Source organism: Triturus cristatus, chromosome 9 (assembly GCF_964204655.1).
Source record: "Triturus cristatus chromosome 9, aTriCri1.1, whole genome shotgun sequence".
NCBI classification, from domain to species: Eukaryota; Metazoa; Chordata; class Amphibia; order Caudata; family Salamandridae; genus Triturus; species Triturus cristatus.
This window is the reverse complement of record NC_140592.1, coordinates 451,032,464-451,047,588: the sequence shown is the minus strand read 5'-3', so window position 1 is coordinate 451,047,588 and position 15,125 is coordinate 451,032,464.

Below are 15,125 nucleotides of genomic sequence, written 5' to 3'. Positions count from 1 at the left end.
CATTCAACTACATATACTTACACCATTTTGTGATGTTAGCTCCCATTGATGCCTTTTCATCACCCACCGGCACTACATTCGAGTGATTCATGCAGAGTAAGAATTCTTTTGTATATACATTCTATTATATATTCTTCAACCTTCCCATAAATGCTAGTTTATAAGGATGTTTCTCCACCACTGGCCGCCATTCCATCCGAGTGATTCATGTAAGGTAGGATTTTTCCCATTTTTATTTTTTATTTTTCTGTTTTGAAAACGTGCCGAATTAATACTGTAATGTATTCCTTCTATTCTCCGAATGATTCCACCATTAATATCCATTTTGGGGCTCCCCCGATCCATACAGTAATGACACTCTAACGCTGAGATCGCTAGCATTCAGCGGCTGGGCCGTGGACGTGGATGTAGTGACGGCGCCACCCGGCCCGTTCACGCATGACTTGCACGCACGCATGCACCCCGAGGGCGGGCTCGCCCGAGGGGTTAAATAAAGGGGCGGAAGATCGCTCGGGTCTTAGCCCAGTACCAGCAATATAGTGTGGGTGTCCTTTTGTTGCTGCGTTGCCAGGCCTGATGCCTAGCCTCCACGCAGCGTGTGTCCAGCCAGGCCTAGAAACCACATTGGCGATGAGGCGGGTGTCAGAAGTTGGCCAGGTCAGAGGTCTAAGTACAAACAATTTCTTAAGTAGCATACGTTAAGTTACACAGGAAAATACAGTTAGGCCCAGGGGCCACGCAAACCATATACTAAGAAAGTGATATAAGTACCATGTCACGAACAGGGAGTAGGCCTAGGGCCTAGGGAATCGCTGGGGCTACACTACCCTACCAAGAGTTAGGAAGTGGGAGGCCCACAGGAAGCGTGTGCAGTGTGGAAGCACACACGCGGGTTACATTAAAGTCAATGGGAATGTAACAGATAGAAATAGGGAGAATAAGGACACTTCCGAAGGAGCTAGGAGGAAGCAACTCAAGACTTAGACACTTGGATAGTCAATATCCACTGGAGCACCGGAGTACTCGCGTTACCTCACCCACAGGAGACGGGTGCATAGGTGTGAAGATGTGTCGGGTGTCGTCGCTGGATCCTATGGATGCCTGAAGAACAGATGCTGGCAGGCGGCCAGGAGGAAGATCTCCGGTGGATCCAAGGATGGATCTTGAAGGAGGAACACCTGCAAGCAGAGGGGACAAAGTCTGGGTCACTAGCCAGTGACCGTGTGGAACCAGGAAGGAATCAGGTGATGTTGTGCAGAACACAGGTGATGTCGTGAAGCTTGTCTCTGCAGCTGTGTGGACCAGGAGGTGTCGAGGCTGGAGCTACATCTTACAGGTGAGACCAGACCTGCCTTGCGCATGTCTGCTCAAGCCAGACACGCTGCTCCCTCTGCCGTGTGGTCAAGCCAGCGCCCCAGCAGCGGCGATGCCCAGCTGTGCTCTGCGCTCCCGCAGTCACGTGGTAGAGCCGGCAGCCAGCAGGCAGAAGGAGCGCTCACCGCGAGTGCAGTAGTATTCAACGCCCGCAGTGGTACAGCGCTCATATGCGCGAGTGCCCTCCTCCTGGCATCATGCACTGACAAGGAGTCACAGTAATACTGCTCATTTCAGTGAGGCAAGAGCAGCCGGCAAGTACTTATGCCACCACAAGTGACTGTGACCAGCCCCCCCACCATTTCAAGCTGTGACTAGTGAGCATCCTTGGGTCCACAACACAGCGCCCGCAGACCACAAGCCACCCTTGTGGCTGGAGAGGTTACCACTGGCAAAAGCACTGGCACTACATCCACGTCATCCACGTCATCCCCTGAGGCGGCAGTTTCATCCGTGGCCTGCATTGGCCCTGCGCCCAGCAGTCTGCTCTGCCACCCACACCCGAGGAGCTAGGCGAAATGCACTGGTGGCCGAAGATGAATGCGCAGAATGCAGACGTTGGGGGCGGTGTCCCTGCGGCGCAGCCGCCAGCCCCTCGGCAGGCAGCCCTACCGGATCATTCTCGGCTTGGTCAGGCCATGGCTGCCCCACTACCACCGTTCAGCGAGCTCTCAGACCCGGCCACGGCAGCAGCATGCTGGAAGTCCTGGATCGACCGCCTGGACCATTGCTTTGTGGGTGTGCAAGAGACCGATGGGAGAGTGAAAAGGTCACTCCTCATGTGCTATGGAGGGGGTGATCTGTACGATTTGTTTGAGACATTACCCAACACAGGAGTGGACGACGACTACAATGGGGTGGTTGCGGCCCTAAACAGGCATTTCGACCCCCAAATAAACCCCGACTTCGAGCGATTCAAGCTCCGGCAGGCAAGTCAAGGGGAGGCTGAGACCATTGATGTTTTCTACGCTCGTCTACAGAAATTGGTGAGTTCCTGCATGCTGCCGGACCAGAGGGAGGACATCAGGGCACCAGTCATCCAGGGGTGCCGTTCAGTGATGCCGTGCCACCTGGTACTCCGTCAACCGGGAATCAGCCTGGACGAGATTCTCGTGCTCGCCAGGTCCCACGAACTTTCCAACGCTCGTGCAGACGAGATGGAGGCGGCTCTCAACTGGCCCACGCCATAGCCCACGCCGGCACGACCCCCTGTGGTCAAAGAGGAGAGAGTGGACGCTATTCAGAGTCTGCCGACAACGTCAAGGGGACCCACGAGACTGCCCCAAAGAAGCGCGTTCGGAAATTGTACATTGGATTACCCTCCAGCAGGGAGGTGCTTTGCAAGCGGTAAAACCTGATCCCAATGCGGAAAGCTCAACCACTTCGCGAAGGTCTGCTGAGAACAAACACTCCAAGTCAGCGTGGACCGACGACGGCGGTGAGACAGCTGATGCTCGAGTACCCTCTGGATCAAGTGGACACCACCCTGCCAGGGCTTGGACTAGGAGAAGAAGACGATGACGTGTTCTTCGTTTCGTTCGTCGGTCGAGAAGGCACAAGATGCCGGCTGCCACCCATGTGCACTATCACAGTGGCTGGTTCTCCCGTAAGTTCCCTCATATACACGGGGGCGTCGGTGAACGTAATGGACAGTGTTCAATATGAGCAGCTATCACCACGGCCTCCACTCCTACCATCCAAGGAGAGAATATACACATATGACGGGAACAAGCCGCTCCCCCTACGAGGAGTCATGGAGGTGGAAATTGCCAATGAGGGCCATTGTCTCAACACAAGGTTTCATGTCACGGAAGGGAAACGACGACTCCTCCTCAGTTGTCACACGGCAGAGGACCTGGAGTTGTTTTTTTTTTGCGAACCAGGTGCACGATCTGCATGCCCGAGAAATCCTCAGAGACTTCCCCATGCTATTCGAGGACCTAGGCCGCCTCAAAGGGAAAATGTTCAGGCTGCACATCGATCCAATAGTCAAGCCTATGGCCTAGAGGCACCGACGGGTGCTGTTCCACTTACGCCCTCAAGTGGAGGAGGAGCTGAAGAAGCTGGAACAGTTAGGCATGATAGAGAAAGTGTAGGGCCCCACCCCGTGGGTGTCCCCCTTGGTTGTGGCCCCCAAACCAAAGCAGCTGGGAGCCATTCGGCTCTGTGTGGACATGCGCCTTCCAAACAAGGCCATGAAGGGGGAACACCATGGGAACATCGTGGCTGACCTCACTTGCGCCAAGTGGTTCTCCAAACTTGACCTCAATGCCGGCTACCACCAGCTGGAGCTCCAACCTGACAGCAGGAACATCATGACCTTCTCCACTCATGTGAGGCTATGTCGGTATAAGAGACTAAGCTTTGGGGTGTCCTCTGCCGCGGAGGTGTTTCAGAACGCAATAAGGGAGACACTCACAGGATTGCAAGGTGTTATAAATTTGAGTGATGACATCCTCGTATTCTCTAAGACACTGGAGGAGCACCACGGGCACCTCAGAGCCACCCTTTAACAGCTGGTAGAGAATGGACTCACCCTGCACAGAGCCAAGTGTTCATTTTATCAAGAGTCGGTGGATTTCTTCGGCTACATTTTCTCCAGAGATGGGCTACGTGTTGACCTGAAGAAGGCAGCAGCCATACGTTCTGCCCCAAAGCCTACGTCGCCTACAGAAGTCCGCAGTTTCCTCGGCATGGCCACGTACTGTGGCAGGTTCATTCCCAATCTGGCGTCCCTCTCCGAACCACTCTGCAATCTCAGGAAGGCTGGTCAGCCGTGGGCCTGGTCCGCGAAGGAAGATATGGCGTTCCATGCCGTCAAGGAGGCCCTCATCGAAAGTGATGGCGTACTTTCGCCCCCATCGGTGCACTGAGGTAGTGGTAGATGCCAGCCCCTTTAGGGCTAGGTGCGGGCCTGATGCAAGAGACAGAGTCCAAGGAGTGGGTCCCAACTGCGTACGCCAGCACAGAATTGACCGGAACGCGCAGATAGAGTGTGAGGCCCTGGCCATCAAATGGGTGTGCCAGCATTTCCATCTCTACTTGTATGGACATAAAGTTTCGCATAGTCATGGATCACAAGTCTCTTGTCCCCCTCTTCGGCGGCACATCTCGGTTGGCTCCTCCCCGGATCGAGAGGTGGGCAGTCCAACTGCAGGTCTATCACTTCGACGTAATCTTCCGTCCGGGGGTCAACAACCCCGCTTCTCTTCCTGTCACGGCACCCTGGCTCGCCTGGGTCTCCTAGGCCCTTATCCGATGAAGACGGCACCAAGGAATATGTCCGGATGATCTCTCTCGAAGCGTGCCCAGTTTCTCTCACGCTAGAAGACATCGGGAAGGTGACTGAATTCAATGAGAGCCTGGTCAAGGTCAAGGCCACGCTAGCCAACAGGAACTGGCGTCACTTCCTCGATGGCCTCAGTGCGCTGACAGCTGAGGAAAGGCTGTTTCGGCAACAGATGTGAAAAACTCAGAGCAAGCTCAGCGAGGGCCTTCAAGGAGTTGTGTTGCGTGGCTCCACCCTCGTAATCCCAAGAAGCCTTCAAGAGAGAATAGTCCATCTGGCACATCAAGGGCATCAAGGGATATCGAAAACAAAAGCCCGGCTACGAAGCAAAGTCTGGTTTCTGGGCATGGATGCCATGGTCGAGGAGGTCATCCATACCTGCAACATAACTGGAAGTGACCCGGCACCACATCCAGTGATTGCTGAAGCACCATGCCAGGAGCCCTGGACCAGAGTGAGTCTTGACTTTGGGTCATTTCCCCACGGCCAAAACACCCTGGTTCTCATCGACTTGCATTCAAAGTTCCCGGTAGTGGAGGTAGTGTCGTCAACAGCTTTTCAACACATCCGGACCGCGCTTGAGCGCGTTTTCGCAATGATGGGATTGCCAGCAGATATTAAGTCAGATAATGACCCTCCATTTCAAGGGAGAGAGTTCCAAGAATACCTGGCCTCCCGCGCCATTCGACACCGCAAGATCATGCCACAGTGGCACCAGGCAAATGGCGAGGTGGAACAGTTTATGTGGACGATGAACAGAGCTCTCTGGATCGGAGTGGAGAAAGGTGAGGATGTCGAGCATTGCCTACAGCAATTTCTGAGTGCCTATCATCAGACAACGCACTGCACCACTCAGTTTGCGCCGGCTCACCTAATGTTCCGAAAAGCGCCTCGGGACAGCGTCCCCGCGGACCCCTCTTGGAATCCCCCAGTGCTGAATCTCGACGCTTCCCAAGCCCGGCGAAAAGCTACCAATGATAAAGCTAGCCAGGATCGCAGAGCACAGCCTATGAACATCCGAGTTGTTGACAGGGTCATCGTGAAGGACCGATACCCTGGGTGGAAGTATCGCACCCCATATGAGCCAGAGGTGTGGGAGGTCATCATGGTGCTTGGTACCATGGTGTCGGCAATGCATGGGACTCGTGTGGTTACCAGAAATGCATCCTGGTTCAAGAGAGTGGAGTGTGGACTGGTGTCTGCAGATGGTGCCACTGGAGAGTCAGAGGAAGGAGAAGGAATAGCCCCAATGAGCACTCCTATCAATAGTCCAGCGCCCGTGCCATACCCAGAAGGAGAAGAATCAAGAACGGGTGAAGAACAGCGGAGCCCCGGTGCCGTGTCCCCTGAGCCAGAAGGAGGGGCAGGGAAGTCAGGAATGGGGAAGAACTCCCGGAGCCAGAGGTATGGTCTCCGGCCGAACCCTGCCCCCAACCAAAGACTAAAAGACTTTGCGTGGTGCATAAAGAAAGACTGAAGTTGCAAATGTGAAGGACCTTAGTATCTAAAAGATTGGAGGGATGTAGTGACGGTGCAACCTGGCCCGTTCACGCATGACTTGCATGCACGCACGCACCCCGAGTGCGGGCTTGCCCAAGGGGTTAAATAAAGGGGTGTAAGACCGCTCGGGGTCTTAGCTCAGTACCAGCAATATAGTGCGGGTGTCCTTTTGTTGCTGCATTGCCACACTTGAGGCCTAGCCTCCGCGCAGTGTGTGTCCAGCGAGGCCTGGACACGACAGTGACCACGGGAACACGGTAACGGTGTCTATTTCTGAAGCAGCCGGCACTGCGATCGCTCTGACACAAGATGCTGCATCTGACATTTGGATTGCTCCTTCTGCCTGATTAAGGTAAATTCCACATGACTGGTCCACCAGATCGGCACTGTAATTCTTTTTAATTCCACTAGCTTTTCCCTAACTAGATTGTCCATTTCATTTCCAGATTGGCATCCGATTAATTTGGTTAACTGATTTACCTAGGCAATCGTTGCCCTTGCCATATACCGTGGTGCCAATACTTGAATTTTAAGAAAATTGGTGGATAAGTCACCCTTAAATTGTTAATTTGTTTCCTCTTTGCATTACACTATTATATGCAAACTTCTTAATACCCAGATGTGCAATATAATTGCAGCACATTGCTTCGTTGCACCACAAGAAGGGCCCAATCCGTTCGTCCTCCTTTGGAGCCACCAGCCCCACACAAGTAGTCTGATTTTCCAACGCACATTCCAGTGTTGGAAAAAGGTGAGCATCTGTGCCACTATACTCTGTACCCTGAGCATATGATTTCTGATTACTGATGGGTTTTCACTACCCTCCTTTCCTAGATTGCTCCCATTCTGTCCTGATGAAGACCCCCCTGCGAGGCTCAAGTGGCCCTCATCACTTTTAGGGGGTCGAAACTTCGACTTTCCATATCGATTGACCTGGACTGGATTTCTTTTCCACATCTAGATAACATTTGAATTCAATGATGTATCTACAAAATTGTGGAATGAGCTTATGACATTTAAATATCTCCAGTCAGGTCACGCTCAGTATATCCATGTGACAATTGTATATATTGTAATATACTATTCTTCATGTGCTAGTCTTAAACTCCTTCTCACTTAATGAGGAGCGCCTCTATTCTCACTCTTTCCACTGTTTGTGGAGCAACTGTACAATATGAAATGTTATAAACTGTAATGATCTTCTGACGCCCTTGTTATGAAAATTGTTTGCAAGCCCATTTGTTGTGGTGTAATTAAATATTGGGTGTTGGAAACCGGGCAACCGGGTTAGCAGTCACCAGGTTCCCAGCACAGTGGTAGCTTGGCTCGAGCGGTTGGGGGTCAGGCACCGTGTTAAGCGTACGTCACACCCTCACAATAACCATGCGTTCATCCGTTCCAAAAACGACACTACACCGTAAAAATTATGAAAGAAAGTAGTTTGTCTTTATCTTATTTTCTCTTAGTTGCAGGGTTCATAAAATAAATACAGTACCATAAGACTTTTCTTGAAAATAGCAGGTCAAATAAATAATACCACAGTGGGGTTTCAATAAATAGGATCAGGTCATAAATAAGCAAGGAATAAATAGGGGTGCAATAAATACAAATGGCTAATAAATACTGTCAGACAATAAATACAATGCAGGAATAAATACAGTCAGACAATAAATACAGTCAATAAATAAAGCACCTTCAATAACTTAAATAACACAATTAATGACAATTACAGTTCACATCGCTTTCCTGAGGTAGTTTGGTTTTACTATGCCCAATTACAGCATGTGGTCATTTGGATGACATGGGGGTGTCCCACCTAGATTGGTCAAGGCTGGGCCTGAACTGAGGTAGAATAAGGGTAACCTAAGGATCTGGCTCTCCCAAAATACACAACCCCTCACAGAGGTCACTGCACCAGTCTCAGTTCACCCCTGGCACTCCCAGGCTGGTTCTAACACCCCTCTAGCCCCTAGAATGGTCTTTTAGGGTTCCACAGGGCCTCAGATGCCCCTTCTACCACTTACTGCCCTTTTCACGATGATCGGCTCCGCTCGGCGCCGTGTCGATGTCGTGAGGCGGCTCCGGCTCGATGTCGCTGGGCGGCTCCGGTTCGGTGTCGCTGGGCTGTTCCGGATCGATGTCGCTGGGCGGCCTCGGCTCGATGTCGCTGGGCGGATCCGGTTCGGTGTCGCTGGGCTGTTCCGGATCGATGTCGCTGGGCGGCCTCGGCTTGATGTCGCGGGGATGCTCCGGCTCGATGTCGCCTTCCGGCGTCGCAGGGTCATGGTCTCCCCGCTTCCGGGTGTCTCCGAGTGCGACCTCCACTCCCGACCTCCGGCGCGCTTCACCTCAGATTCCGGCGACTCCGGAGTGCAATCTCCACTCCCGACCTCCGGCGCGCTTCACCTCGACCTCAGGTGACTCCTTACTCGACCTCCGGTGCCTCTCCACGACCTCCGTCGGCGCCCTCTCTCGGCTCCGGGTAAGACGTCTGCTTTCTGTCAGCGCCGCTTCTTCACCTCAGGCCTCAGGTCTCCAGGCTTCTCGACGTCAGGACTCCAGGAGGACACCGCTAAACAGGTCAGGAGCTTACTGGTCTTCTTCTTTAAGGCCTCTTCACAATATTTAGGTCCTTAAGATGGTTTTTCTGGTCTTGGTCCCACACAGGGCTCTAGGCTGGGCTTGGTCAGTAGGGACTAGCATCAAGGGTGGGTTTCTGGACCCCACTCCAAGCACTGGTTTCCACCCCTGCTGCCTTACTCCGACCTCCTTCTGAACTGGTCCTCTCTCCTCTCTAGTCAGATGCCAACTGCCACTCTGAGATGGCCTCCCAACATTCTAAACTGCCTCCCTCTGTCATATTGTTCTAGAATGTTCTGGAAACCTCCAGTGGGTTCTGGTGATGTCACAGGTGACAATGGGTGGCCACCGTGTTGTGTCTCAGGCCCTCAGACAGAAGTTCCAGGGGTAGGGAAAATGGCTCCCTGACCCTGCATCAACACTAAAAAGTCTGGTGGTTCCCAAAAAGGAAAAATTCTAACAGGGTTTGAGGCAAAAGTGGGACAAAATAAATAATGATGAGGAGGGACCACCCAAAGGGCTGACAGGTCTAACACGCGTCCCCCCCAGCTGAAAGTGGGGAGAGCTACCCAACCCCTTGGGAGTTCTCATCACTAAGGCGGAAATACCTTGAGAGACCGTCTGCATTGGCGTGGTCCACTCCAGGCCGATGTTCCACCTGAAAGTCCATTCCCTGTAGGAAGATAGACCACCTTAGCAACTTGGGATTCTCCCCCTTCATCTGCATCAGCCAACGAAGGGGTCTGTGGTCGGTCTGAACTAGGAAGTGCGAGCCAAACAGGTATGGCCGCAACTTCTTCAGAGCCCATACCACTGCAAAGGCTTCACGCTCTATTGCACTCCACTTCTGTTCCCTGGGAAGTAGTCTCCGGGATAGGAAGACCACGGGTTGATCCAGACCCTCTTCATTGAGTTGCGATAACACTGCCCCAATGCCATGTTCCGATGCATCCGTCTGGACAATGAACTCCTTGGAAAAATCTGGGGCCCTTAAGACCGGGGCCTCGCACATGGCTTGCTTCAGTTTCACAAAGGCCTGCTGGCAAGCCTCCGTCCAGACTACCCGTCGAGGTTGTTTCTTGGACGTAAGCTCCGTGAGGGGGGCCACAATGGTCCCATACCCCTTCACGAAGCGGCGGTAATATCCTGTGAGGCCCAGAAAAGCTCGGTCCTCAGTCTGAGTCTTGGGGGGTTCCCAGGCCATAATAGCCTCGATTTTCGCCTGGAGGGGTTGCACCGCTCCCCTACCCACCAAGTGTCCAAGGTACACTACCGACCCCTGCCCGATCTGGCATTTACTGGCCTTGATCGTTAAACCAGCTTGCTTCAGGGCCTGGAGAACAGTTTGCAGGTGACGCAAGTGATCCTCCCAGCTGTTACTGAAGACGGCAATGTCGTCCAGATAAGCAGCAGAGAAACTCTCCATTCCGGTGAGGATCTGGTTCACCAGACGCTGAAATGTGGCAGGTGCGTTCTTGAGCCCAAAGGGCATCACGCAGAACTGGTAGTGGCCCTTGGGCGTGGAGAAGGCTGACCTTTCCTTAGCTCCATCAGTCAGAGAGATCTGCCAGTACCCGGATGTAAGGTCAAAGGTACTCAAATATTGGGCAGCTCCCAGCTGGTCAATCAGTTCATCTAAAAGGTCTGGTGGTTCCCAAAAAGGAAAAATTCTAACAGGGTTTGAGGCAAAAGTGGGACAAAATAAATAATGATGAGGAGGGACCACCCAAAGGGCTGACAAGTCTAACATTGGGTACCAAGTAATAATTGATTTAAAGGTTGTCGCTGGGACCACTGTGTTTTGTACCATTTCCTACCCAGGTCCCATGACCACACAGGTTTACCCCATTGCTTTGTAATGAAAGTAAGCATGTCAGGCTGACCGTGCCAAAAGAATGATAGGCACACTTCACTTCACGCCATCATCCCTCCCAATTATGTTGGGCCACACCCACACTACTCACTCATACGCCAAGTGAGAACACCATACTCGTGACTCTATCCCATCTGACAAAGGCAAATGAAAGGCAATGGGGGAATGGGGAATTGCACTCTTCAAGAACAATTAGATGCCTCTGGTGTATGAAGGCTCACAGTGTGAGGAGAATGCCTAAACTTCCCTATTGATGGGCTTCCACTGGTATAAAGAAATGGAAACAGCATAGCATGTAAATATAGGACACACCTGGGAGGGAAGGTGATTGGAGGGTAGGGTACTTTTTGTAACACTTTTTGGAGCAGTTACTACTTTTTCTACAGTAACAGTTTTGTTACCAGTACAGCTGCAATGTTCAATATATTCCACTACAAGCTGTGATAATACATAGATCACAGCGTACCTAACTTATCACATGCACACTTGGAGGAACCTTGACTATTGTGACATCTATTCTGTTAAGTATAACATGTTTCATTATAGTTGAAAACCAGTAAAGCAGGTTTTAAAATAATCAAAGAAATAGAAACAGGACAGCCTTGTTTAGTGCCCCTTTTGCTAGTGATGGGAAATTAAACTGGAATCATACATACATCCTGTCACTAGCCGATTGTGCAGTTGTACAAATTCAATCAATTTACGATGAATGCCCATATGCTGCATTACTTCACAGAGAAATGGCCACGAGACTCGATCAAAGGCTTTCTCCGCATCAATAGTATTCATGGCCATAGGGTCATTAACTATATTGTCACAATCAATCTGATTCATAGTTACATTTATGAGCGAAGTGGTATCTTTACCAGGAATAACCCCATGCTGAATGAAAGATGTAAGACATGCAATAAAATGCTCATTAAATTGTTAGAATTTTGGCACACATTTTCAAAGCTGCATTAAGTAAGGAAATATGTCTGAAGGGATTGCAGTCAAGCTGAGGTTTGTGTTTTGTGAGAAAAACTACAGCCGTTGCTTGCTTCCCTGAGTGGGGTAGAGTACTGTGACTGATGGGCTCATTAAGCACACAGAGTAATAGGCGAGGAATTACTAAAGCAACGTCTTATAGAGTTCTTCTGGTTTAGAATCGGGGCTCGCTGCTTTTTCTGGGTGCAAGCTCTTTAATGATTGCTATAATGTCTCCCATGTCTACACCTAACTTTTGATTTCGGTCTTCCTCATACCAGCAGTGTCCTACTTTTTCCCTGTATCTTCTTTTTAGTGAAGACATGCTGAATGGTTTTGGTATTTTAGGTAGCTCTTCATCATCTTCTAACATTGAGTCTAATCAGGACTCTATGCTGCTCTTTAACTTGATTCCAAATTATATCAGCATGGGAGTGCTCAAGTGCCTTCAACTTGAGGCGCGTTTGATCTTTGGCTTTACCACATCTCATTACCGCTGCCAAAAATGATTGTGTACTGATTCCTATAAAAACGTTGAGAATATCTCATATAACAACGTGCATTGCAGATCTATTATAAATTGTAATAAATGTAGCGAACTCTGTCTTGAAAAATTGAATGAAGTCAGTGGAACTATCTACTGTAGAGTATTTGGTAAAAGGTTAGTAATGAACCACGGCAAGGTAATAAAGGTGATCAAAGTTGACTGTGGCAAATTGGTGGTGCATGAAACCAGTGAGAGCAGTAGTTACCAGGAAATAGACTACCCAATAATACCTGTGGTGCCATACAGAGTAAAATGTATATGTTGCACATTCCAGTCAATCATAAATTCAGTGTACAATCTAGCATCATCGTTGTTTGGGCCTTTATTTTATCCAAATTGAAGTCGCCAGCTGACATCCTAATCTGCAGTGGCCTATCGGCCAAAATGATCTAGATTAGCTTTACAGTAACTACATTTATCATTCTTGCTAGCAATAGCGATATATCTACAAGTCGATCTAGAAGAGTGAATTAATTTCCTTCAGCCCATTGCTCCAGGACTTTGATTTTATTCAACATTTACCAGAAGGTTCTCCTGGGGATCAATAATATCTGGCTTACTATTAAGAATTTCATTAAAAAATCATAGTTTGTTTGCCCTTAGAATTGAGACCCTTAACATGCCAAGCAGCAATTTTTAGAGTCATAGTTCAGTGGGGCTACAGCCATAGTTTGCAGTATTACACAATTGCATATGTGTAGACATAACCATTCTTATCTTTTTTTATTCTGTTGACTGAATAATATTTTCCTTTTTCTTTTCCCTCCACACCCGAAAATCTATCCCTCCCTGCCATCCTCCTATAACCCTCCCATCTCCTTCTCTCCACCTCTATACATTCCACCAATATCCCTATTGATCACTCCCCCTCAATTCTCCACTTGTTCCTAGGTGGTTACTTCCCATATAAATCTCTTCTTAGTGCATAAAATACTGAGGGGCAAGCAGCATCTTGAAGATAAATATTAAAAAGAATACACACCCTGCTTTCCCTCAGAACCTGTGACATGGCATACATTAAATCTAGGTTTAATGAGAAGACAAAACGCACCCATTATATCAAACTACGTGACATCAGGTCACTTGTGTAACCGAGTAGCTTCGGCTGACCTCCTTCCCCGCATTATCAAGATGGTCATTGTTATTACAATTTTCATTGTACGCCTGCCTCTCCTTTCTCTTCTGTGACAGTTTCAGAATTTCAAAAAGCTGTTTCGAAGCAGATGTTCAGTGAGACAAATTGTTTTGCATTTAAATGTAATCTTGATTTTTGCATGCTCCCAGAGAGCCTCTTCGACTCCAGCTGCTTTAAACTTATCAATAAACTTTATCATCCTCCATCTCTCCTCCATCTTACACCAAGAGCAGTCCGACCTGAAAAAAGTGTGATTTTCACAGACTAGTAAATTTTTGCCTTCTGCAAAGTAAAACAGTTTGTTTCGTAAGTCCTTCATGTTAATTACAAATAACTGTCTCCTGGTTTTATCCTTCAGAAGGTGCAGATTCATTCTATGAGTTCAATAAATTCCTTTTGAAGTCTTCAGACTGAAAGTCAAGTAGAGCCTTAGAGAGAATGATAATGGCAAAGCTGGGGTGATCCAATCGTCCAGAGCCTTCTCTAAAGGCAAAGTCCCTTAAATTATTACAACAATATCAACTTTCAAGATCACGTGGTTTAGAGTTAAGTAATATCTTCCAAAAATCTTCAGTATTTATAACTTTATGCACGGGAGGTAGCTGAACAACATGATATCTGCTAGGTTAACTTTGCTTAGATGGTGCGGTGTAAAACTTTTAGTAGTTTTAGTTATTAACAGAAATCCAAATATGTATATGTAGGGGCGCAATTCCTCAGCGAATCCTCCTGATCTCGTGCAGAGATCTGAATGGCTTACAACACTTCAACCAGGAAGTGTTGACAGCCAATTTAACACTCAGTCAAGTACCCAAAAAAACCTGGAAAAATAAAGAAAAGGGGACAGCGTATAAATACTCTAACCCCCTAACTCTGGTGCTGGAGTCCCCCAGGAACCCTGAGCAGGCAAAAAAGCATTTTTTAAAAAAATTGTGGGGAGAAGCATGACAAAGTTGTGGCAGAAATTGTATAAAAAAACAATCACGGTCCCCCGTGCTTGTTTTCACTTTAGCCCCTGGCTGGGCCTGGTCCCTGGGGCATGAGGATATTTAAAACAAAAGGAGGGGGTCGCACAGGGCCCCCCTCCAAGGGCTCTTTTTAGCCCCGGGAATACCCCCTACTTTGCGCTTTATTTTTTTTTATAAAAGGGGGGCCTTGCAGGCACCCCTCCTGGGGCTTTCATATGCCTCAGGGATCACCACCTCCACTGGACTAAATCAATATATATTCCAAGCTGTCACCATCACAGTGGTACAGTTCTAGGGTCCGTCTCAGCCCGGCATGCATACCTATTCTCTCTCTCTTGGTTACCTGTCTGCCACCGACATATGAGGGTGCTCTTTGTGGTAAATATTACCTGGTTTCCTCAGTGCGCTGGTGGTTGTGTTGTTCCAAATATTATATCTCAACATAGTGCTGTATATATTGGTGGAGCCATGTTTTGCCAGGATATTCTTTGTGGCCAATACCATACATTGCCTAATGTGCCCTAATGTTTACCAACAACTTTTTTTTCCCCTTATACTTGCAGGCCCTGTGCTGAGGATTACATGTCCCAGTTTCCCCGGTGTCAGCCATCTTGGGCGTAGCCTATTTAGAGAGACCCCACCCTGTGGAAGCCGCTCACTATTCTGACCCCTTTGCCACAGCTGGAGCTCCTGTTTGTTTCCCACGGAGTCAGCTGTTTCTCAGACAATCTGGCAGTTTCCTAGCAACGCACTGGAGAACGTGTCTGGTCCGAGCATTCCAGGACCTATGCCCGGCTCCTCGCTGCAATATCGAAGCCCTGCTCCAGCTGCGAATTACGCAAAGCACAGAGGAGATATGCTCTGAGCGGTAAGGTAGAAAGCAGTCTCCGTGA